The following is a 25,581-nucleotide window of genomic DNA, read 5'->3' on the forward strand; positions in this document are numbered from 1 at the left end:
CCTTGCAAAGTAAAACATCTGGATGCAAGGGTTCTGGAAACCCCATCGATGGGGGAGGAGGCCTGGCAGTTTATATCCAGTATATGCACATTTACTTAATACACACACACACACACACACACACACACACACACACACACAAGTTTGCCAAGCTGACTACTACTACTAGTATTCTTTAAAAACAGAGCAGGCATCACCTCCTCTGGGAAGTTCTCCCCAGTAGACACCTCAACCGAACCATCTCAAAGAACCCAGAGTTTCCCTCTCTCTTAGCAGATATCCCCCTGCCTCTGTAACTTCCTAGTTAGACATCCTCACTCAGAATCAGCTCTATGCGTTTTGGATTTCTGGGCTCTTGGCACAGTTACTAGCATATAATAGGTCGGACAGGTTCATGAGTTATTAATTAATTCCTGAGGGAGCCCAGGCAAGAGAGCTGCTTGTACATGCAAGAGCCACACAGGAGCTGGGTAAACACTTCAAATAAACCACAATGTCATGGGTCTGTGGCATCAACATTAGTCCTACCCCTGGTTGTGAAACTCCACCTCAAAACAGGGCACCCCAGACAAGTTTTCCCCCTTAGGTGTCTGGTTTTTCTTATCATATTCCTACATATTAGTCAGGGGAAGCACTCAATCTACTTCTTAGGAGTATAATTAAATATCTCTGTGAATAATTACCATTGTTTTTAAAACATGACTGTTTCAGATACATAAAAAAATCAAAATACATCATTACTAAGGAAAACTGAGGTATAAGGAAACTAGGCAAGAAATAGCTACTGGATATAAGAATACATTCTACTAACTTATTTGGTGGGAAGTGTTGAAAAGCAACAAACTATGAACAGGTGTCTGAGCTGGTGCTGAGTGAGGTATGAGTAAGGAACAGAAAACAGTTTGGGTAACTTATTTTTTATAACTACCTTATCTATGACAGGCACAATCTGTTAGAATCTGCACAAAGCTTCAAGTGAGCAAGGGGGCAACAAGTAAACAATCTGATGCAGACTGACATTTCAATGATGAAATCAATGTTTTATAGTCATAAAATTTTAAAGTCTAGTAAGTCCAGCCTCCTCCTCAAGGTGTGGGTGCTGTCCATGTCCTCATAGAGGCCAAGAAATACTCCCAAAGCTGAAGCCCTGGCACTATTCCTGGGCCACAAAACTGTCAAGTAGCTTTTATACTCTTCAGTCACAGTGTGACCCACACTGACTTTACCGAATATCAATATTGCTCCTAGTATTGATATCACAGAAGTCTACACACAAGACACAAGCTAGATGCTTTGCAAATACTATCTCTTTTGACCCTTTGGAACAACCCTGTAAGAAAGGTGTTCTAACCTCTGTTTAAAGGTGAAGGAACGGAGTCACAGAGAGTTGGGAATGTCATTAAGGACACACAGCCAATAAGTGGAGAGGTACCAACAGGGTAGAGGACATGTAAATGTAGTATTTAAGGACATAGACTGCCTAGATTCCAATATCTGTTACATTACTTACTAGCTATGTGACCTTAAGAAAGTTGCTCAACCTCTCTGAACACACTTACTATATACGGTTGTTTGTTATAAGGATTAAATGAATTAACGTGCAAAGCATTTGAACAGTGCCTGGTACCACAGAAGTATTTGTTAACTACATAAAAGGATGAATCAAATCCAAGTTTATCTGGTTCCAATGTATACACTCTTAACAAAGACTCTTCCACATTTTGATTTCTCACGTGTTTGAAGGCAGCTACTGCTTCTCTGAAGTGTCTCTCTTCCCCATCATCTCTTCTTTTCTCAATACTCCTTAACATTACCCAGCTGCCAGAATTCTTCCCCTCCTTCTAGCTCCTTTCTCACTGAAAGAGTGGGACCCCGAATTGCTTCAACAATTCAGGAGGTGACAGTAATCTCTTTAGATGTGAGTAAAACTTGTTCTTTCAATGCAGTCGTTTCCATGCAGGGTGCCCAGGCCAGGGGCATCAGCATCACCTGGAAACTGGTTCAGGACGTAGATTCTCCAGCTCCAGCTCAGACCTCCTGAATCAGAAAATCTAGAGATGGGCCCAGCAATCTGTATTTATTTATTTATTTATTTATTTATTTATTTATTTATTTGGTATTGTTTTATTGATTTCAGAGAGGAAGGGAGAGGGAGAGATAGAAACATCCATGATGAAAGAGAATCATCAATCAGCTGCCTGCTGCATGCCCCCCACTGGAGATCAAGCCGGCAACCTGGGCATGTGTTCTGGTTGGGAATCGAATCATGACCTCTTGGTTCATAGGTCGATGCTCAACCACTGAGCCATGCCAGCCGGGCGCAATCTGTATTTTAACAAGCCTTCCATGTGATTATGACACAGTTCAAGTTTGGGAACTATTGTTTTAATGGAACTTACGGCCACTGTGGGGGTTGAGGCACCACATTGCTTACCAGCTCATACTAAATTGATGATTGGTGGTCTCCTAGGATTTGCACCCCCAATGTGTATCTAATGTAATACTGTGGTTTTAAATCCTCTTCTAGGCTTTCTTGATTTGAACTTACTGTTCCAGCCTCTCAAAAGCTAAGTCCACACTCTTTGTTTAGCATATTGGCTCTCCCCTCCAGCTTTGTGACCCCTGAACATTTGTATGTCACTCATGCTTTTATGGTGGCACCTACAACATCCACATAGAGTTGGGGCATAAGGCCAGAGGCTCTTGGCAGATCCTCCTCCACCAGCCTGAAATTATTTAATGAAAACATGATGTGCATATGATTGTTCAACATGTGAAATTTCCTATTATCAGCCTGCAAATTTCCATCTTATCCAGGTGGACACCATGAGAGACTTGCTTTCCTGATGAGCAGAGCAGCTATTGGTATTCTTCTTACATTTCCATTTCTTCTGCCTTTTTCCTACTCTTCCTTCTCCCCAATCCAGGAGAAAATGGCCTGGAAGCCAGGCAGACTAAAGGTGTAGCCCTGCTTAGACTAGTTCCTTTTACTTTTACACTAAGAACTTCTTAATCCCACTCTTTATCATAGGCAATTTTTAAGCCATTTTTTACAGAATTGGATATTAAAAGCTGGAGAAGTATTTTTTTCTTAATATCATATCAGCCATATTTATATTAGTGGGGACACCCATATTTATATTCAGGTATGCCTTAATAATTCACCTTCCATGTTTATTGTGGTTGAATGTGATAGGACAAATCAAGATGTTCAGATGATTTCTGAGACCCTGACCCTCTTAACTTACCCTTTAAACCAGAGAATACTAAACTTAGTTATTGATGGTCAAAACAACCCATATTCCAGCTACCAGAATGATAACATCTTGAAACATCTACAGGGATCTAGCACTTTGGTACCCTTCTAGAAGAATCCCCTGGCCATAATGCATTTTGTCCTGAAGACTAATAGCCCCTACAAAGAAAAGTCAACTTTGCAAAAGGCTAGAACATAAAGCCAATTGTCTCCTAATGTTCTCTCTGCCAATCTTCATGAAGTCAAGTCCTGGACTTGTTTAAGGGTGATTCATCCGTCTATGGAAGGAGTGCCAAAACCAACTGTACAAAAGATTGCTTTCCTCACGTCCTTAATTCCTGAGGACCTTGAAGTCACTTAACGTAATGTAAGCAATTATGTGCTTCCAGGTTTGGCAGACAGTTGGGTAATAGTGGAAGGGAACATTACTCAGCTCTTCTCACAGGCACATTTCAAAAGAGTCCAACCAAATTGATTAACAGAAGACTCAGTTTTACTTGGTGAAATAAGCAACACAGGCTCTGCTGAACTTCAAACAGCAGCTTTGCACTTTTGTGGCCTCTGTGCCAAGTTTTTCTATCTTTCTTTGCAGACAAAATATGAGCTTGCCTATGATTCCCCACCTGCCTTATCTTCTCATATACTATTTCCTTCCTGTTCTCAATGTCAAGGGACTGGCCAAACCCTCCTGATACAATGAGTATTATAATTGATAAATAAAGTAGACCAAAAGTCCAAATGATAAAATGCACAAATAAACACAATTTTGCCATTTTAAAACATAACAGAAAATATTAGCATCAATTTTATTTTAAGAACCTAGCATTTTCTTCAAAAAGTTATACCTGTTTTGGATGTCAATTTTTAAAGTATTACGAATGATCTCTTTATACATAGAGTATCAGGACTCAGAAACCAGAGACAATAAAAAAGTTTACTGTGTGCTTTATGTGATATTACACTAAAGTTTCCAATCAGAAGATACTCTTACATAGTATCTTTGATTTCCAAATGAATATTCTGATTTACTATTGAGTAGAAAATGAACAAGTCTTCAGAATATGTACAGTACCCCTTCAAAACCACAAAACTAACGCCAAAGCAACATGAGGAGATAACTTGAAGATTTAATCCTCAGTGAGTATGGACACAGGATAAGACCAGACATGATACCCTGGCTATCATGCTCCATTATTTCATAGCGGAAAATACTATCCAATAACAACTCTTTTCGCCGCTAAGTCCTGTATCCGGCCTCACAATCCTTCTCAAGTACGTCAGCTGCCAAAACCTATGTGAGTTGGCACAAAACTATTTTCTATCCTAGTCTTTGTGAAAGATATACCAGAATCTGTAGTATTAACATCTACTGTCAGGATGAGGTTTCTTATGTGGAAAATAAAAAAAAGCTACCATCATCCAAATATGCAATACTTCCAGCAAGGATTCTGTCTCTGATACATCATTTAAAAAAAAATATTCAGTTTCTTTATGCATCAGAAGACTGTTGCAAACAATGCCTGCTATGCATAGGTAACTATGGAACTGGAGGTATAGGGAGATGTTCACGCTCCAAACACTGACAGATGGGCACCGCTGATTTGACTGTGTGAACTCATATCAGATGGGTGCATGTTAAAGCATTTCCTTTTCTTACTAATTTTAAAAGTGTGTATATGAAATCTGTCCAAGATGCAGTAGATAGAAGAATGACAGCCTACAATGAGCTGCACTTTTAATTGAAAGAACATAACATCTATGATAAATCACAAAGGAAATCTACGAAACTAACATGTGGTTTTTTCTATAGCTAATGTTCTAAAAACAAAATGTTCTATTTGGCATGGATCTCAAATGTGTCATGTTCTCATTAGTCTTGTGGGTAACAGTGCTACTTTATACAACTGTAGCCATCATGCAACAGGAAGCAGGAGTCTGAAATACAAAGTTAGGATTTTTTTTCCCAACAAGCAAAAAAAAACCAAAAACCTAAAATACATTATGGCAAATATGAATATGAGTAACTACAACTTAATATTATTGAAATTAATGTTTTATTTGGTAAAATTAAAAAATAATTTATGAAAAATCAAACCACAATATTGAGAAATTGTAGCTTATTCCATTTAGAAATAAATGTAAGAAATTTTTATAAACTGCTACCACTTATAATATCTCCAATATCCTTTCTCATATTGCTCTCAAACTATATATATATATACTTAACACATAGTCAACATATATTCAAATTATATATTCATATACACTCAAATTATGTAATTTGAACATACACACACATACACACACACACACACACTCAAGGGCTGTGTACTAGCAAACAGATTAGTTTTGGAACAAGAAAACAGGATAGTTAAAGACAAAGTGAGCAAAACCACATAATTTAACACTTCACCTGAGAGGGAACACTAGTTTTCTCACCTTTTATAGCATTAACAATTCTCCCAAAACACAGCATTCTTAAAGAATATGGACACCATCATTTTTTAGAATTTTAATAAAACTAAAATTCTATATAGTTGATACTACTTATTTCAGAAGAAAATAAACATGTTCACTGTTCCTTAAAAAACATATTTGAAGTCATGTTTCATAAAATATCACTTTAAATAACTCACTGGCATCTAAGTCAACACGCCAGGAAGCAATCATTCCATCAGAACCAGAGGCCCCACACATCTGGGGGGAAATTCCTTCCGAAGGAGCCTGAGAGGACAGTTGGGAAGCTCAGAAAGGGCCCTTCGGTTGGCCCAGCTGCCTCGAGCCGGGCAAAGGCACTTTCAAAGACAAGTCATTGTCTGGCACAGATCCTGCCTGAGAGCCTGAAAGCACTTCCCTGTAACCGTGTCTCCTCCTGGCATTAGCACCCTCCTTCACAAAGCGCCTGGGTTTCACCCCCGAGGACTAGTTCTTTCCCACACGTGGTGAAATCTGACTCGGCAAGGTCTCCGCACACAGACCCGCGCTTGAAGAGTGACACGGTTTTCTTTCCTTCTACAGGGTGTTTAGTATCTTCGGGAGGATTAATGCCACACACTTAGACAAGAACACCTTTGAAAGTTACATTATCTGCATTTCTTCAATGCTCATTCAGCTTTCTGGATTTGGAAAAGTAAATGTTTCATGTTAATGTATTGTCTTAATGGTTACCATCTTCGATCAGAGGCTGAAACAAAATATTGAAATGAAAATTTTTCTTTTCCAAATCTGCAAAGCTAAGTGAGTATTGAAGAAATGTAAATGATTAAGCTTCAAAATAATTTTTTTTTGTAAGTGTGTAGCATTTATGCTTGTGAAAATATAAAATCTTAAAACTGCAGCGTCACTTTTTGGGACAGCCTGTATCTCCCATAACCTAGGGAATTTCTTTTCAAGGACTTTGAAACCAGTAAGCATGTCCTTTGGCCAGCCTGCAGTTTTATTTGTTTGTTTTGTTTTCTCCTGGTTAAAGATGAGCTTTTCTTTAAAGCTATCTTTTTTAAGATTGCGAGATGTTCTCTGACAGAGCACTGTTTCCTGAAATTGTAACTGAAATAATTTTAACATTCAGATGTGCTATTTTGACATTTTATTTGTTCAGGAATCTGACTTGGAGAATATAATAACCTCAAGATTGTGGGTTAGAGCAAGGTCTTAGAGAGAATGAAGGCAGTGTAGCAAAGAGATGATGGGGCAGAGGAAGCAGGTAGATGATTTGGCTATGCCTCCTATTTCAATGGCTTGCTCTCTAGTTGATCCTATACCAATCGCTAGTGGGGTCAGCTCCACTGTTCCAGCTAAAGGCAGCCTGTACCTCGTGAGAACCAAACACAAGTGCAAAGAAAAACAGTGATTCTCAATGAGTATCTGTAGTATTAACATCTATTGTCAGGGGTAGGTTTCTTAGGTCTAAATGGGGGTTACACCTAAGCTGCATGGTCATATGCCAATGGCAAGAAAGGCTAACATAGTAGATGCTGCTGGTGCCTTCACCCTATCCCCATGGGCTCCACTTCAGTGCCCCCAGCTTATCTTCCAACTGACCAAAACTGCATTCCTTTGCCTGGAGGTGTGCTCTTGGCTGCCCAAGTGGTAGTCCTGAAATGTCAGGAAATCAATGGCCTCTGGAGGCAGTCCTCACCTAATCCCTGGCAGGTGAATAAATATACACTCACTTGCCTCTTGGGTGGGGCAACTATGAGGCACATGCTCCCCATTGTCTCCCAGAATTCCCCAATGTGACTAAGATCCAGGTGCCCACAGTGGTAACTGGTTTGATAACATTCCCTTTCGGGCAGCTGTTCCTGCCCTGGCTCCCTTTCCCACTCATCTATTGGTGTTTTCTTCACTCCCTCCCTAAAATAACTTGCATTTAAATTTTCACCTCAGGGTCTGCTTCTGGGGAACCCAAAGTCTAATGATAAGTCTTTTGAAGGGATACTGAGCTGGCAGGCACTGGATCCTCAGGTTCCTCTGATATAAGGGTTCTCTGGGTCCACAGTATCCCTTTCTCAGAGGGGCTGATGTTCTCATTTTCAAGGCCTGAGCACAGAATCACTAGGTCCCTCCGAGTCCAACTTCTCTCAGACCATCAGAAACATACCTTCTGGTATATTTCTTTCTCTTCCATTGACTGAAGAAGCAAAACCACATCTTTTGCTCAAAAATGGCAGGAAATGCAACATAATGCCTATTAGTCAAATGCCACTAAAGTCAAACTTTTGCTAGAACTCATATAAGGAATAGCCTTGGCTCCAAGAAGGGGGTCTTACTCTAGTGCTGGAAAGAGACAAAAGTGAGGAGGAATGGCTGCCTTGGTTCAAATGAAACTTGAACGAATCACCAGTGGGGACTTAAAACCATAAAATAACAAAAATAAAAGTTGTTTCAAAATACTGCTTAGATAAAGAGAAATGCATTGTAACCCCCCTCAGGGTGAAGTTAAAACACTCATGTTCCATGTAATGGAAATTCTGAGACACTAAAAATTAAAAACAAAACACAAAGTCCACAAAAAAGCTAAGAGTTGTGAAAGATGTCCCAGCAGCAATGTGTCCAAGAGGCTCTCACATGAGCAAAAGGAACATTTAAAAACTGATGTAGCTTGACCCTTTCCAAATAGTCTCAGAATGTTGTCCTGCAGAAACTTGAACCCATCACCTAAGGAAGTCCTTGTGGTCATGCAAGTTGAGAAGTCAGACCACCTACCTTGGGGGTCTATTTACAGTAAGCCATTCTTTAAAAAATATATATTTTATTGATTTTTTACAGAGAGGAGGGGAGAGGGATAGAGAGTTAGAAACATCGATCAGCTGCCTGTTGCACACCCCCTATTGGGGATGTGCCCCCAACCAAGGTACATGCCCTTGAACAGAATCGAACCTGGGACCCTTGAGTCTACAGGCCAATGCTCTATCCACTGAGCCAAACCAGTTAGGGCGACAGTAAGCCATTCTTAAGAACCTTTCTTTACAAATCCTCAGAAGCCACTCTTCTCAGGTCATAGATTTTTGTTGGGTTTCATATTTGCAGAGAACATCCTCTCTGGGGCCCTGATTTCTTGCCAACTTAGTTGAGGAGATGGGAAGATCTTCTACTTCAATTCTTAAGTGTGAATAGTTTTTTTTTTTAATTTTTTTAAAAGGGAAAAGAACAGCATTGCTTTTCTGTTGGACAACCTATTCCCTTATTTATAATGCAGGACAGCAGGGCCTTGTAAGTGTATATTCTGGTTCATCTGAGGACACACGGTTGTTCATTTTAAAATTAGATTCATCCTAATTAAATGAAGACAGCCTACAGCAGGAAAGTATTACTCAGCACCTACTGCTGGACTCTGCACTTCTAGACTCCACTGAACTTGTTTAACACACAGTCCCTGCCCTCTTGGAACTTCAAATCTAGTAAAGAAATATCCATCTCATTGACAAATATGAGGCTTGGTCAGTGAATGGTGAAGAATATATATAATAAATGACTAACCCTGTAACCTTTGGACAAGATGGTGAAGGAAACGTCACTGAAGTGGCATGTTTCAGTCAAGCAGAAGCAGAGAGAATTTGGATCTCAATCCTAATTAACTATAGAAGGATATCTGGATCTCCTTGAATGAAGGATATTGGGATGCTGGGTTGAAACAGAAGCAAAGGAAAATATCGATTGGATTTTAAAGGACAGAGTTTGAATTTGGATGGCTGAAGAACAAGGGAGGGGAGTAGCTGCTATAAAAAAAGAAGTAAGGTAGGCAGCTTAAGCCCCATATTCAATATAAGTGAGAGAGCTAAGTTTGCATTCAGGAGGCCAGAATCCTGAGCAGGTAACTGAATATCTATTATTCTCATTTTCTATAAGCCCTGAGGGTTGGCTACAACACACTTGGCCAATCACTGCTCCTTGAGAAGACTTTTAAATAGGACATTACTGGTGTTTATACGGTGGGTTACCCTGAGCCCTGGAGACCCTAGTGATGAGCCAGTAACAAGTTGGGGATTATTAAGAGAATTATTTCTCATCTATTATTGAATACTAGAGGCCCAGTGCACGAATTCTTTCATGAGCAGGGGCAATCAGGGGCGGGGCTGGCCAAGGGGAGGGGCTGTGGGCAGTTGGCTGGCCGGCCCTGCCCTCCTGGTTGAACTCCCAGTCGAACTCCTGATCGAGGTGACAATTTGAATATTAGCCTTTTATTATATAGGATTAAGAATTAGCTAAATTCTGTACCTGAGAGGCATATGTCAGGATTCATTTCTTAATATTGCAAATGTTAATTTTCAAAATATTGCAAACTATTTTACAAAAATAGACTTGTAGAGTTGAAGACAGCCCTACCTACGCTAATATAAAGGCACACAAATATTTTTTCTTTTATGTGTCCTCAAAATAATACTTATCATTGGTTCGTCTTATTTCTTGATAATCCAAAAGGCATGTGCCCTTTGCACTTCCTTACTTCTTAGAATAAGACATTTTAATAATAATTAAATGGTAAGGTTTTCAGAAAGATAAAATGTGGATAGTAAGAAGGAAGAAGTTTCTTTGTTCTTTTCACTTACCTCACATTTATAATTCATGCCCCTCTTAAATTTCCTTCATGGGAGCTACTTCTACAGACCTGGTTGAATATTTGATAAAGCATGTTGATAATTTGGGAAGGGAAACAAACAAAAACATCCTTTCGACTAAAAAAGGGAGGGTTTCCCATTGTAGTAAGCAATGATAAGTAGGGTAAATATGAGAAAAACTGGTATTTTTAGTCAAGACATTATGTAATGAGTCATTTATTTAAACAGTCTAAAGCTCTGTAAAATGATTCCAGGAAAATGGCTTCAATATCTCTCTGTCAACACACCAAGACTCAGCTCTCGCCTCTGCTCCCTAACAACTCTACTTTAAATTTTATTTCCCTTCAAAATAAATGAGCACATTGATGATGTGCCAGGGTCAATCACAAACTCTCAATTCTATGTGTATATTAGGGCCAACACTGATCTACCAAAAAAAAATCAAAATGATGGTCAAAGACTAAAAGGAAAAGCCAGGGCTAGCAAGATTGAAGACGGCCCCCGAAGAGTGAGAAGGAAATCAGGAAACAGAATTAGGTCAGATAGGAGGGTGGTACTGCACCAAAAAATAGAACTGGATTACCTCATTACTATAAAGATATTTCCATCCCTTGCCTTAAGAAACAACAAGACAGGGATGTGATGAAATCTACGTAAGAATTAAAAAACAGTAGCACAGTGTGGCCAACATAGTTCATCAAACAATCCTTGCTCCCCATCCTATAGCACAGAGAAAGCAACTAGAAAGCAACTGCTCAGGAGGGACGATCTTACTCACTCTGCTTTATTTTTGTGGGGGGATGTGATTCCTTTTCCTCAGTGGGATTTGAGCCAAATGAGTTTGTGTCACTTCCAAGCCAAGGTAGTTAGGAAGCCAGTGAGCTTCTCCACGCTCACTCCCCTCTCAGTGGTCTGATGCAATGAACCCATGAACTTGGAAGCCATGAGCTAGAGACGGAGGAGCCCAAGACCAAAGGAATCGAGACTAACCCTGAAGCACTGTGGAGCACAGGCAACAATCAGCAGAAACAGCAATTTTCAACTTCACATGAGTAAAAAATAAACTTCTAGTCGTGAGCGACTGCATTTTTAATTTTATTTCAATGTATAGTGTGTTTTTTTAACCAATATATGTGGCAAAAAAAGAGAAAGTGTTGCAATTACTTGAAATAATGCATTTAAGTTATTTTTGCATGAATTTGTTGGAATTATAGATTTTTAAGGCTAAGGTTGGGTTGTCCCAACTACTAGCAGCTACAAATGGCTGTTGAACACTTGAAAGGTGGATAGTTGAAGTTAAGATATGCTGCAAATATAAAATACACACCTGATAGTTAAGATTTAATCCAAAAAAATAAATATCTCATTAATACTTTTCTATTGATTACATATTAGTATTTTGAATATATTGGGGGAGATAAAATATTTTAATGATACTCACTGGTTGCTTTTTACTTATTTAAAATGTGGCTACTAGAAGATTTTAAACTATATATGTGGTTCGCAGTACATTTCTATTGGCTCCCTGCTGGGCTAGCAGGGGTTACTAAAGTGCAACCCACCATCTGCTTTTTTGTAAATAAAGTTTTATGGGTTCACAGCCATGCAGGTCTGTTTACATATTATCTATGGCTATTTTTGTACGACAACAACAGAGTTGAGTATCCTCAACAAAGACTGAAAAGCTGAAAATATTTATTTTATATCCTATTTTTAGAAAATGTTTGCCAACTCCTAGGCTAAGGATTACTTTGAGATTATCTAACTTATAAACTCCTATCATTTTATGACTAAGGAAATTAAAACTCAGGTAAGTCAAGAAACTTCTCCAAAATATTTTTATCCTTAAGTAGGTAGTATTTACATATCACTCTCATTCATTCATTCCCTCATATTCTCCACCATCTCTAATTTTGATCATTAAAGAAACAAAATTCCTATCCGTTTGAAAATCAACGACACACTAAATAATCTCAACATCACAATGTTAATTCAATGTAGTCATGTAGAAGTATATTTCCATCTGACACAGAAACTGTAGGCATGTACATACAATAGCAGAGAACGCTTGAGTAATATTCAGCTACAAACAGGCTGTGAGATGGTCTTTAAGCTTCACTTGAAAACATTTTAAAGAGGATCTATCATGCAATCTTCTTTCAAATTAAACTTGAAATCTCCCTAAGTGCAGATCTGGCTTGCTAAGAAGATTCATTATTAGAATTAGATTAGAAAAAATTTTCCACATCTTGGAGAAAGTAAAATATGCTCCCTAAGTGCAGATCTTGCTTGCTAAGATTATTAGGGTTAAATTAGAAAAATTTTGCCACATCTTGGAGAAAGTGAAATCTGTTCCCAAAGACTTTACAACAACATTTAACTGCTTCAGTTCCAGCAGCCATCATCTCTCAATGGATTATTCTAAGAGTCTCATCGTTTTCAGTTTCTCTCCCACACAAGATCTGTCCCAAAGAACTCTTCTAAAATAAAAATCTGATTTCCTGAACACTCGGTCTCTTCATGTTATCAAGACAAAGTCCATCTTCCTTATTGTGGTCTGGAAAGTCTTCATCATGGGACTCCTACCAGGTCTAATACCCTCATTTATTGTCCTTTTCCCATTAGTCAGACACTCGGGCTCCTTGCAATTCTTGGGGTCCTTGCTATTCCCAGACACTTCATACTTTAACCGCACTTTGTACATTTATATATGGTGTTCTTACTGCCTAGAACTCTCCCCATTCCCAACTATTGGTTCTCACTGCACATTGTACTTACTCCATCATAGAACTTACCAATATTGTAATTGCTTGTTGAAATATTAATTCTACCACCAGTAGAAATAGCTAACGTTTGAGAATACTTAACTGTGGGTCAAGTGCTACATGATTTCATTTACCCTTCACATTTTATAGATGAGGAAACTGAGCACATACAATAAAGCCAGGTGAAGCCAGAATATGAACCCACACATTCCCACTCCACAGTCCTGGTCCTTAACTCTACACCCAGTGGTCTTCAATGGGGGTGAATTTGTTTCCTATGAGACATTTAGCAGTATCTGGAGACATTTTTGAATGTTGCAACTGGAGTGTGGGGCAGCAACTGGCATCTACTGGGTAGAGGCCAGCAATGATATTAAACATCCTACACAACACAGGACAGCCCTCCACTGCAAATAATTATTTGGCTCAAATGCCAATATTTCAGAGGCTGAGAAACACTGTCCTACACTAAATCAATTCCTGTACATTGTCCCAGGATACCAGGGCACCTACCCTAGAGCTTGGCATCCAGTAGATGCCTGATGCACATACGATGCATGGATTGATAGATAAATGATAAATGGATGGATGAATTGAAGGATGGGAAGAAGGTTGGAGGGAGCAATAGATGGATAGACAAACTTCAGAAGAAAAAGGTTTGAAGGCTCAGTTTTGTGGCAACTTCAATAAAGATAAATCTGATCACATATTCTTAATTAACAGTAAATGAATGCATATAGAGTACATCCTAGATGCTGCCTTCACCTTAGCAACACCTTACATTTACAAACCTATAGAACATGAGATCAAATTAAAAGGCCAACTTAATTTTTTTTCCAAGAGGCCTCAGAGGGACAAGATATTTTTCAAATCCCTTACAGGATAAATTGAGATGTTCATCACCTGCACAGACCATCAACAGTTAAATTGTTTTTAAAAAGGCTTTTTTTAGATAAGGTTCTCCTGGTTTCTTTTTAAAAAATAAAAGACAAATAATACAAGACTATATACAATCTGCTATTTCCCCCTATTGTAGCTACCATTCAAATATAAGCACATTATTCTAGATCTCCAGATGGTGGAAGTGGAGTAGAAATTACAGTGAAGCTTAGGTGAAATTCAAAAAAGTAAATAAAAACACATATAACAGAAATTAACCATTTTCTGGCTTATGTAAATGAATACCTCTTAACATCAAAAAGAAAGTCAAGAAAAGATAGGTTTTATGATTATAATATACTAGAGGCCTGGTGCATGAATTTGTGCACAGGCCCGCCCCAATCTGGCCCACCCCCTGGTCGAACTCCGAGTTGAGGGGACAATTTGCATATCAGCCTTTTATTATATAGGAGATTAAAAGTAACCGCAATTTAGCATTATTTTTACATCGTCTCCAAAACACTTCAACAATGGCAGCATTAATCAGTGTTGTATACAAATTGACAGTTTTTTTTTTTTTTTGTGGAAAAAAGCAAAAAATCTTCTGCTTTGGGACTAGAAACTGCCCCTTTGAGCCATCACTTATTCTGAAAGGTAGTCAGAGGTGAAAACAAATGAGACTAGCTTTTAAAGTGTAACACTATAGACTGTTCCTCACAACCTCTTGTATTAAACTTTAGCTTTACACACACAGAGAGACCCACACATGTACATGCATGCGCACACACACACAAAGTTTTTTTTTTAACTTTTAAATTTTTATTTATTTATTTAATCTATTTAATCTTCACCCAAGGATGTGTTTTCATGAGAGAGAGAGAGGGAGAGGGAGAGGGAGAGGGAGAGGGAGAGGGAGGGAGGGAGAGAGAGAAAGAGAAAGAGAGAGAGAGAGAGAGAGAGAGAGAGAGAGAGAGAGAGAGAGAGATTTGAGAGAAAGAGGAGGGAAGGTGGGAAGAGAGACAGACACACACTGAGACTCATCAATGTGAGAGATACGCCAATCGGTTGCCTTCTATACGAGCCCCAAGTGAGGACTGAACTCGCAACCTGTTGGTGTACAGGGACCATGCTCCAACTAACTGAGCCACCTGGCTAGGGCCACAAATAAATATTTTGCTACCTACTTTCCATCTTGGATATTTATAACACACACTAGAACAAAAATAGGCTCTGAAAACTCCCACGCTATGTACTTAAACTCAGGATTTCTCAAATATAATTGGCCACAGGGTATCCTAAGTGAATAGTAAAATAAGTAAAAAGTAAAATAAGATGAGGATCTGCCACAATACTCAGGATTAGAAAGGACTCAAAGCGATGACAACCTTTGTGGCATGGGACACCAGCGTGACTATGGAATTTCCCCTGTGATTTGGAAGCTGGACATGGGAACCACAGCCAAAGCCCAGAGATACGCAGTGCCTTTTTCACTCTGTGTGAGAACATGGCACACACCTGTCACAGAGGCAGATTCTGCATGTATGGACGTGCAAGTAGGCGAGACTTTTAAGCTTGTGGAAGAGAAATATGAAAAACTGACCCAAACCCAGGAATGGCATGATTGTTATCAACATTTTTTTTGAGCACCCATTCTGTGCAACCATTATTGAAATCTGGGAAAACAGTATTTGAAGAGAAACAAAAAGAGAGGAAATGTATATCTGAGCCATCCTGAGAATTACAGAACAATATCTGCCACAAGAATCAGCATACTCAATGGGTTCCTGAATGTCATAACCATACATTATGCCACTAAAACCATGACTATCTTTTCACTCTTCTCATCTCAAACATTCCTGAGCCACCAGAGGAGTCACACAAGTATGTTTCCCAAATTAAGAAGGCATACCTGCTGTTAATGTGCATTCCTTTGTCCAAGCTTTTACTTTAATCAGCTTTCTGAATAAATCTCTAAATTCTTGATCACAAAAGAGGAGCCATAATCCTGAAAGGCTGTCTTTTGGGATGAGGAATTTGAATGAATAACTTAATTCAGATCAATCCTTTCCTAACTGCTATGTGTGCCCCATCTGAGCAAGTACATACATGCATATGTAATTATTAATACTGTTATATTATTATAATGTTATATGCACATTACATATTATTAGCATATACATATATCATAATACACATATGATTGTATATGTTATATGTATATATGTGTCTGTCTGTACAGTGTAAAGGCTATACTATGCTTCCTGGGACAGAGAGTCAAGGTTCTGGGTCCTAATTCCAGACTTTCCGGAGTTGCCATTTGGAAAAATTATCCAAATTCACAATGGAGCTCAGTTTCTTGGTCAATAAAAATAGTGCTGCACAAGAGCTGCCAGTCCATAAAGTCTTCAAAGTCCCTTGAAATTAGGGCAGTATGGACAAACCAACATTAGCATTGGACCTAGATCACTATTCTAGCTGTCGGTTGGCCAGATTCCTTAGAGGAGTGTATGGAAATACACTACTTGTGACTCAGTGATTTGGATAGTCTCCCTCCTCCTGTACTTACTTAAATGTCACTTGTCTAATAAGTTAGGGAACTTAAAGTGGAGAGTGAATATCCTTAATCAGAGACTTAGTGGCCTAAACATATTTAATCCCCACACCATGTGGATACCAAGAGAATCTTGGGCAAATCCCACTGCAATTTACACTAATACACATGGGCTACTGAAACTATAAACAATCACTTCCTCAGACCGAAATAACTTTATTTCATCTAGGGGCCATATAAAAGATCCCAATAAGCAGATCCATTCTATCACAGTGTAGACCATTTCAGAATCTCTTTGTATTAATATATGTACATTGCCTCAAAGGTCACTGGGCTCGATGCTGAGCTACAAAATGACTAGCAAGGCCAGGCACATAGTAGGTACACAGATTTGTGTAGGCTGAATGAGGAATCAAATCCAGTAATCAAAATGACTTTAAGTAAAGCGAGGAGTTAACTTGCCACCCATTACTCAACCACCTCAGACACTAGACTAAGCCCTTAAAGCAAAATAGCTGGGATATGATGCAATCTAGGCAGCAAACATTCATTTTGGGCAAAATCAAGTTATAAGATGACACGTAATTTCAAAATCAGAAGAGAAAGATAGGCACCACCCCTTCTCCTCCTAGATTGATTCTTTGAACAAGTGTTTCCCTGGGTCATGTGTGAAACACTCTGCTAGGTGCCGGGAGTCAAGGATGAATAACCCATAGCCCCTCATCACAATTTCCGTGGGGAGATAGAAATGGACACTGAAAACAAGCTGCTATACAGGAAGACAGGAGCTAGACAAAGTAAAACACGAAGCACCAAGGCCATCTGTTCAGAGAGGTTGTGGTCATAGTGTCATTTTCAAGTACCTGGCTGTCCTGTCCTCTCAGATTGCTTTAGTGAAAAGCTTGGCCGTGACACTGGATATTTGAGAAAGTCAGCCTAAAGAACATGTCAACCGTTCATTCCTCTAGGTTTTCTGAGCTCTATTTCTACCTTGGGGACAATCTTCAGGATCTCCACTGCTGGACCATGGCTTAGCTTATCTCCAAAGATAAACTCCCACTGGGTTACTTTACATCATTCTGCTTTCTGCATATTTTTTCTCTCTAGGGTTGGTGAAAAACGTGATCATATAAAATCTTTACTTCATTTTCTGGAGAACTGAAGTTCAAGTATTGGCCATTATATGATTTGATATTTCATAGGAGTATATACTCGTAGTCAGGCACTATAGGAAGCACTCTGCCAATGTTATCTGAGATATCCTTATAACTTTAATGGGTCCTCCAGTTCTCTTTTTTTCTCTCTCTGAACTTGGCTACTGAGAAGCTCAGGGATAAATTAAATACTCAAAAGCAATAAGCACTTAAGATTTCAGTTTATCTTTTGTCCCCTACCATTTTTACCAGTTTCATCATTCTGTAGACCTTTTAGATTTACTCAGACACGTTTCTGAGAGTCGATACTCTATAAAGAAAAACAAATTCCCATAATCATTTATTGTAACTTCCTTTTAATCTCAATTGTCAAAAAGTTCCCACGACTAGCTAATTTGAAGATAACCCCTTGGGTACCACAGCTCAGTCAACTTGCAAACTCAGATAATGCAATATTTCCCATAATCATTTGGTTCAAAATCTGCTTATGGAAGTGGGAAAAGGGGGCAAAGGGAGAGGGTACAGAGTAACCACCAGGTTATTTCCAATCTACTTCCACGGGCTATTTTTATCTCGCGTGGGATCCTGACAGTCTCATCTGCCCTTTCCCCAACCACCACTTTTGTAGATCAGCTAGAGATACTGCTAGAACCTGCTGAGTGAGAAGGCATAGCTATCACCCAGTGATGTCTATTTCCTGGAATTTCACTCTTAGCACTGACAATACCTCTGGAATGCATAAAAATTCTGTTGCAACCCAGCATGTTGAAGGTCAAAGTCTTCAGGGACCTAGGTAACGCAGACTGTTGCTGAGGGATTCCATGTACTCAAGGCAAATGCCCCCAAGAAAAACTCTCAGAAATAACTCTGTATCATCACTAACCTAAATGGGGCTAGCTTTCATCTTAAAAGAGAGAGAGATAAACAAAGATTGACCCATATATACATGGCACACACATATACAGGCACAGATCTTGGCCTACCCAATTGGTACCCATTTAGGATGCTTAGTCAGGTGTTTTGGTGAACACAATGTTTGGGCGCAACTATTCCTTTATTCAACAAAGATTTACTCAGCACCTACTGTGTGCCAAGCACGGTTCAAGATATTGGAGGATCAAGAGTGAATGAAGCAGTAAAGATACTTTTTCTCATGGACTCTATTCTAGACACAGGAGATAGGTAATCAATAAAATGAACCAATTGAAATGAACAATTCAGATTGCAAATAAAACCAAGGATGGAGGGGGGGGGGCAAAAACCAGTGTCTCAGAAGGAATGAGGGATGGCCTTTACTCAAGTGGTCAGGGAAAGACTTTTTAAGAAGGTGACACATAATCTTACACTAGAATGACAAAAAAGGAGCTTAACAAACCAACCACCTTTACTCTGATTTCCATCACAAAGATGAGCTTACTAAAAAAGAAATGTGTAATCCCATGTGTGGCTCCACACACCTGTGCTTCAAATAATTGCACCCCCCCACCACCACCACCCAAATACACAGAACAAAACAAAGAAACAAACAAACAAAAAATAAACAGAAAAGGAAAGGAATCCACAACTTTCTTAAGGAAACTTTAAGAAATAACCTTTTTCTCAAAGTTGTAGATTAAAATTTATTTTAATAGCAGAATTTACTACAAAGAATTTCTAGGGGAGAAATGGAATGTTTATTACTCTTGGAAAGTCAGTTATTTTATAAAACAAATATTTCAATGTCAATAAAATTATGCCTTTGAATTGTAATGCCAACAGGAATTGCTTCAAAAAATATAGTTCTGTGGCTAGATTCAGTATCATTTACTTCCACTTGCTGGAAAAGAAAAGCAAATCATATTTACTAGCAGATGGTCCTCCTTCTAATATATAACAAAACTTTGAAATTCATGAAAATTGAATTCGGATAGTATCTATTTAACAATCACAAATAATAAATGGTTGTTCACCAATGCCTTCCCATATAATACCCCAAATAAATCACTTATTGAATTTCTGTTAGAGTCAATTAAAACACTTAGCCAAAACTAAAAACATCCATTATTCAAAAATACTTTTCATCAAAACACCGTTTTTTAAGAGAAAAATGTTTCCTAGTCCCTGACTTGTTTCAGAATGAGAGAGGTAAACAAGTGAATGAGGGAGCAGTCACGGTGAACAGTCAGAATGAATCATGGAATATTTTGACTAAAAGGCAAGTTTTACTTTGTAATCCAATGCATGCTATATATTTTTACAATATAAATAAGGATACTCAACTAATAGAAGGCAAAGTAATGTAAAGATATTGCCCAAGGTCTACATTACCCAATACACCTGTTCCTGCTGTGCTTTAGGTGTTTGAACTTCAAAACAGGTCTTTGAAACAATCTCACTAGCACCTGAGACCAGTAACCTGCTAAGAGGTAGGCTGTTTCAATGTCCGTTTGTTTGTTTACTGATTAGGGGGTCCTGTTTGAATCTTCATGAATCCTAAATCTGTGCGGAGGGGGGGGGGGGGGGGGAGAATGAAGAATCTGAACTTATCTGTGCAGATAAATTCTTTTCTTTGACTCACTTTACAAATTGTTATGCTTCTACTAGACCCTTGACGGGTTCCCACTTGGGGAAAATTAGACATTTAAAATTAATAACTAAAAACTCACCCCATGCTCCCTCTCCCCAACAAATCAGAGGCTTAAGACTTAGCACTAATAATAACCCTCCAATGGTCATTGGGAAATCCTTTTCCAAAGTGACCACAGCAGCTAAGGACAAAATCCACGAGGAGTAAAAAAATACTCCCCCCAAATGAGTCCTTCTCTGGGGGATGGGGGGGCGAGGGGGGGGCACACAGCTGGCACAACTCCTGGTATCAGAACCCACTTCGGGCCACTCAGACAGCGATGCTGCGTCAAGAGAAGCGAGGCAAAGAAGTGCGACTCGGGAGCCTGGCGAGATCGCCGCGGACTCGCAGAGGAGGCGGGGAGACGCCAAGTAGCCAGGCACCGGTGACAGCGCACGCCAATGTTCAGGATTCTTCTCCTTTCCAAACCCGGCAGTTCCCGGGCAGGAGCAAAAGGGGGGATGGGGGACCCACAGTCCCTTTAAACCGCACCCCCCCCCACCCCCGTGTCTGCCAACCTTTTCCGAATTCCCGTGTCACAGAACTTCCTCATCATGGAAACTTCCACTCGGTTCGGCGCCGAGGATGCCAAACTCCATTTCACAAGGAGCCTGTCAACAGCCGGGTTGGGGTTTGAGACACAGAGCCGCTGCGAGGGGAGCGGGCACCCAGCTCTGCCACGGCCCACGCCGTGGCTCCGGGAGCGCCGCTGCGCGCTGCCCCGGCGCCAGAGGGCACATCCTCCCAGACCCGGGGCGCAGAAACCCCGCGGAGGCAGGTAACAGGGCGGCTCACCGACACCCCCACCCACCCACGCCCGCCCGCCCGCCCGCAGGCGCTCAGCTGGCCGGCCGCACCCCTTCAGTGTCCCGCGACACCCCGGTCACCATCCTGCCCACCCTTCTGGACATTTGGAACTGTCGCCCCTCCCCCCCGCCCCCCGACACCCCCTCACCCCGGCCTCCGCGCGCGCGGTCCTCTCGCCAAATTGCCGGTGTCCTGGAGCCGCTGGGGTGGCGCGCCCCTGCCCGGGGAAGGCGGCGGCGGGCGCTCGCCCCGAGCCCGGGGAGCAGAAGGTCTCCTCGCCCGGCGCACTCACATTATTCATGCAAAGTTCATCCCCGCCGCGTCACGGCCGCCCGCCCGAGGATGTGCGCCTTCCTTGGCCCAGCCCCGCAGTCTCCACCCTCCTCCGCCCCCTCCTGCCGGCGGCGGGGTCCCCGGGAGCGCCGGCGACGGGACGTCGCGCGAGTCCAGAAAAATGTCAACTCCTGGGGCGCAGAGGGGCGGCCGCCGCAGGGCCCCGCCGGCCCCCTGCTCCCCGGCCACCCCACTTTTATAGGCGGAGGCAGCGAGTGTGGCCCGGCCGCCGGAGTCCCCGCCTCCCGCGGCCCCCCGCGCGCCCGGCCTGCCCCGGCCCGCGCCCCGGCGCTGCCTGCCTCCGAGCCCGGGGCGCACGCCCCGCGCGCCGCGTCTGCGAACCGGTGACCTGGTTTCCCCTCCAGCCCTCCCGGCGCTCGGCTCCGTGGAGGCGACAGCCCGGAGCAGGCAAAGCGGGCTCCGCCAGGGGCGTAGCGAGGAAATGGCCTCCCGGCCGCAGGTCTCGCCGCCGCCGCCGCCGCCTCCCGCCCGGCTGTCGGACGCGTCGGCCGCTCCGGGCTCGCGTCCCCCGACCCCGGTTCCCTGCGTGCACGCCACCCCGGCTGGCCGGCTCCACACCTGCGTCCCCAGGTTCGGCCGCTCCCCCGCCTCCCAGCCCCGCTGGTGCCTCCCACCCGGGGTGCCCTGGCCCCGGTGGCGATGTCGCCCCGGTGGGTGTTGGTGGCAGCGCGCTCACCCACCCGGCTGTGTGAGCACGGACGTTCGGGTTTGGGCGTCATTCCTCCAGTAGGCAAAGTGGAAGAAATGGGGAACGAGTGACCGGGGGCGGGGAGGAGGTGACTTCCAGAAGTACGGCTTGATTTTGCCTGCCGGGCCGCGCTCCTCCCTTTTTTTTCCTCCAAACAACTTGTGGCGCTTGCCGGGTAGACACGGCGCACTGGCTCCTCGCGGGGCCTCCCACCCTGCGCGGCATCTGGTGTTCTCTTACCCTCGCCACCCCGGGAATGGAAGTTTGCAGAGGACCTGGCTTGCCCTGGAGGGAGACACTCCTTCCCAGCACTGGGCATATCCTGGGAGATGTGTGCCGGGGTTGAGGCACTCCACAGGTTCCAGAAGGGCCGCCCTGTTCATGTGTCTTTGCCCTGGATATGTACAAAGAAAGCCGGAAGACAAAACTAATGTCTACTCGAAAAATTCTGCCCAGGCAAATAGGAATGTCTAAGGTGCTCCCCCCCTCCCCCGAGTCCTGAAGGCCAAGGATTCAGATTGGGAGAAAACGAAGCAGTAAAAATACTGAGTAACCCCAAAGCGAAAAGGTAGTGGTTCAGAAGCTACACAGTTGCAACGAAACTATTTTGACGACAGGGTATAATTATTTTCTTGTAGGTAATATTAAAATAATTCCGACTTCATGAGTCAATATACATGTGTATAATAAATGTGAGAGAGCTAGGACGATTTGTATGAAACCTCAACTGCCTGAACAATGTATAGATCATTTTTTGGAGACTTTTCTGGATTGCCAGACAGTGGCGTGTGTTTTATTCCAGCTTCTGGGAAGCATCCCACGGAAAGGGGGCGAGATGCCACCACCCCTGCAGACAGCATTAACTACCACTGTCAGGAAATTAGAAACCGTTCCAAGCGCCTGATGTACAGAGTTTCAGGGAGCTTCCCCAGGCGAGTGGAAGACCCCAAGGCTCTCTGGCCAGAGGAGGGACCTTTCCCTTGAAATTCCAGGGATCCTATTTCCCCTCCATCCTTGGCGATACATCCGTGTTCTCTTCTTTACTCGTAATAAGGCTGCGCCATAGGACTTGCAGGTTTGTGGCTGGTGAGTTGTTCTTTGCAGGGGAAGTTCCCTAGCTTTGCGCCCCCGGCTGCCCCGGGATGTTTTGGTTCCTTTGGAGGAAAGCTTATTGGAGTCTCACCATTTGTTCCAAACAGGGGGCCCCCTGGTGGCTAACTGTGAGTGAAAACGTTGGCCACTGAAGAAAACAGCCTGGCCCTGATCGGCCACAACAGTTGACTGGTCATGGCAGGGGCCCAAGAGCCGGTAAACAACTTTTGTAATAAGGCCAGATGGTGGAGGTGCTGCTGGTGGTGGTGGTGGTGTGTAGATAAGGGTGATGTCAATCTTCCATCTGAAAGGTGCACGAAAGGCCTTAAAGACTGCTGGAACTTTTTTTTTCTCTTCTTGAGTATAACTTGGAGCTAAATTCCTTCCTAAGTAGGAAATGCGGTACAGAGAATGAATTATAACAAACACTGTTGCTTCCCGTTGTTCAAACGGCTTTGCCTTTCTGATCTCATTTGGCCTGGAAACTTCTGAAGTACAGAGTAAATTAAAACATTAAATAAATAATGTGGCATGACTCAAACAATTCATGCGACTGTGATTGTAATAATGTTTTAGAACAATGGGGAGGACAATTTTAATGCGACGTTATTGAAACAACATGAACTGCTAGGATTCCAGTTGAACGGGCCCTCGAAGGGCAGTCTCACAGGCTGCATGATGGTAACAAATGGTTACCAATAGAGCATGCATCCCCCCCCCCCCCCCGATTTTACACTAGTGGGGACAATGAAGGAGAATTTTAAGGGGACCTGATTGAGGGCAGTCCTAATCCTGTAGATTTCAGAAGACATCACCAAACTGTTTTCATGACCCATGAGCACATTTCACCACAGCTGTCCATCTTCATTGCCAGGATCTGTACACTTCAAGCTAATGAATCATTTCAAGAGATTCATATACTCATTCATTCATTCAACAATAACTGGGTTAGTAGACGAATAAAACATAGGATCCAAAAGGGCTGGGATCAGACTGAAGTGAATGAGATCAGCGCAGGGTCCGAACCAGTCTTTATTTAAAAATTTGATATATTGTTCAGCTGGGACAATGGTTGCATTAATTTTGATTTTAAAATATTGCATTAAAATATAATTTCTCTTGATCACTGAGATTTTGGACGTCCCCTTGAATTTTACATCCAAGGCCTCACTTGCCTCACCCTAGTCTCCACTCTGCTGTGCCCTCATGTTACCAGAGTCTAATAAGAGAAGTAAAATTCTGTTAGAATTTTCTCTGTGTCAAAGATAACTAGTATACATTAAGGAACTTGAGGTCAGGAAGTTAAAGATGTGGGTGTAAAGTGAGGGTAAAAATCAGGAAGATTTCACAGAACTAGGTGCATTTGAAATAGTCCAAGAATAGGCCGGATTTTATCAGATTGTTGGAAACAAAGGAATGACCTGAACAGGGATGGACTCTTAAGCAGCACATCATGCTACCTCTAAGCAGGAGAACGAGTCATTGGGCTACAAAATGTGAACACATTCTGGGAGTCATGAGACATCTCCCTTGCTCCTTGCTTCAGGGGCTGCTGTACACTGGGATGATCTGAAGAGGCTTAAATAAAACATGCATGTCACCAGCATGCATTCTTTCTCTCTTCTTGTCTTCCAACGGGTGGTATAAGATGCTGGGGCCCCTGGGCAGGAACTAGTAAACCACAAGCTGGAAGGAACCTGGGTCCCTAAAACACCATACAGAGGAGAATGATAAGATTCACATTGGACTCTTCAGTGATTGAGTAATCAGCTTCTTTTGTGATAAGCCACTGAAATATGAAAGCGTATTTGTTACAGTAGTTAGTGTTATGTCATCACACCCATCAGCCAAGCCAAACTCTATTAGAGCCTAAATCATCTTTTCTTTAGATAGATACTATTAAAGTAATGAAGTAGGCCTAGGTGCATCAACTGTCGACATAGCTGTAAAACAAGGTGTGTTTAAAACAATGTTCAGAGTGATAATTTTTTTATTGAAGTATAATTTATGTACAGTAGATAGACAAATGCTAACTATTCAGTTTGATACATTTTTAGATTTTTATGCTGTTGTGTAATCACCACACAGAATAAGATAGGAAAAATTCCAGCAATTCAGAAAGTTTCTCTGTATGTATTCTGTGTTGATTAGCATTCCTCTTCTAGAAGTCAACACTATTTTGAATCCTATCATCATTTATTAGCTTTGCTAATATCATTTATTTTATTGCGCTTCATATAAATAGAATCACACAATGTATTCTCTCTTATAGCTGGTTTCTTTCACACTATTGTAATGTTTTTGAGATAAATCCACATTACTGTGTAGATTAGATAGTTGTCCTATTTTTAATTTCTATTTTATATTCAATC

General features: G+C 41.7%; 1 protein-coding gene across 2 annotated transcripts in view; it reads right to left on the bottom strand.

Moving 5' to 3' along the window:
* THRB (thyroid hormone receptor beta) overlaps nucleotides 1-21,540 on the bottom strand; it is a gene marked incomplete at its 5' end in the record, with an annotated part of 280,575 nt that extends 259,035 nt beyond the window's left edge. The window contains one exon of one of the 2 annotated variants that reach the window (XM_081105803.1): nucleotides 21,368-21,540. Of the gene's footprint in view, nucleotides 1-21,223 lie in introns of both variants that reach the window. The other variant, XM_081105802.1, reaches the window with a different exon arrangement.
* Nucleotides 21,541-25,581: the final 4,041 nt, after the last annotated feature.

The sequence above is a fragment of the Myotis nattereri genome (genome assembly GCF_964212035.1).
Source record: "Myotis nattereri genome assembly, chromosome: 14".
In the NCBI taxonomy this organism is placed as follows: Eukaryota; Metazoa; Chordata; class Mammalia; order Chiroptera; family Vespertilionidae; genus Myotis; species Myotis nattereri.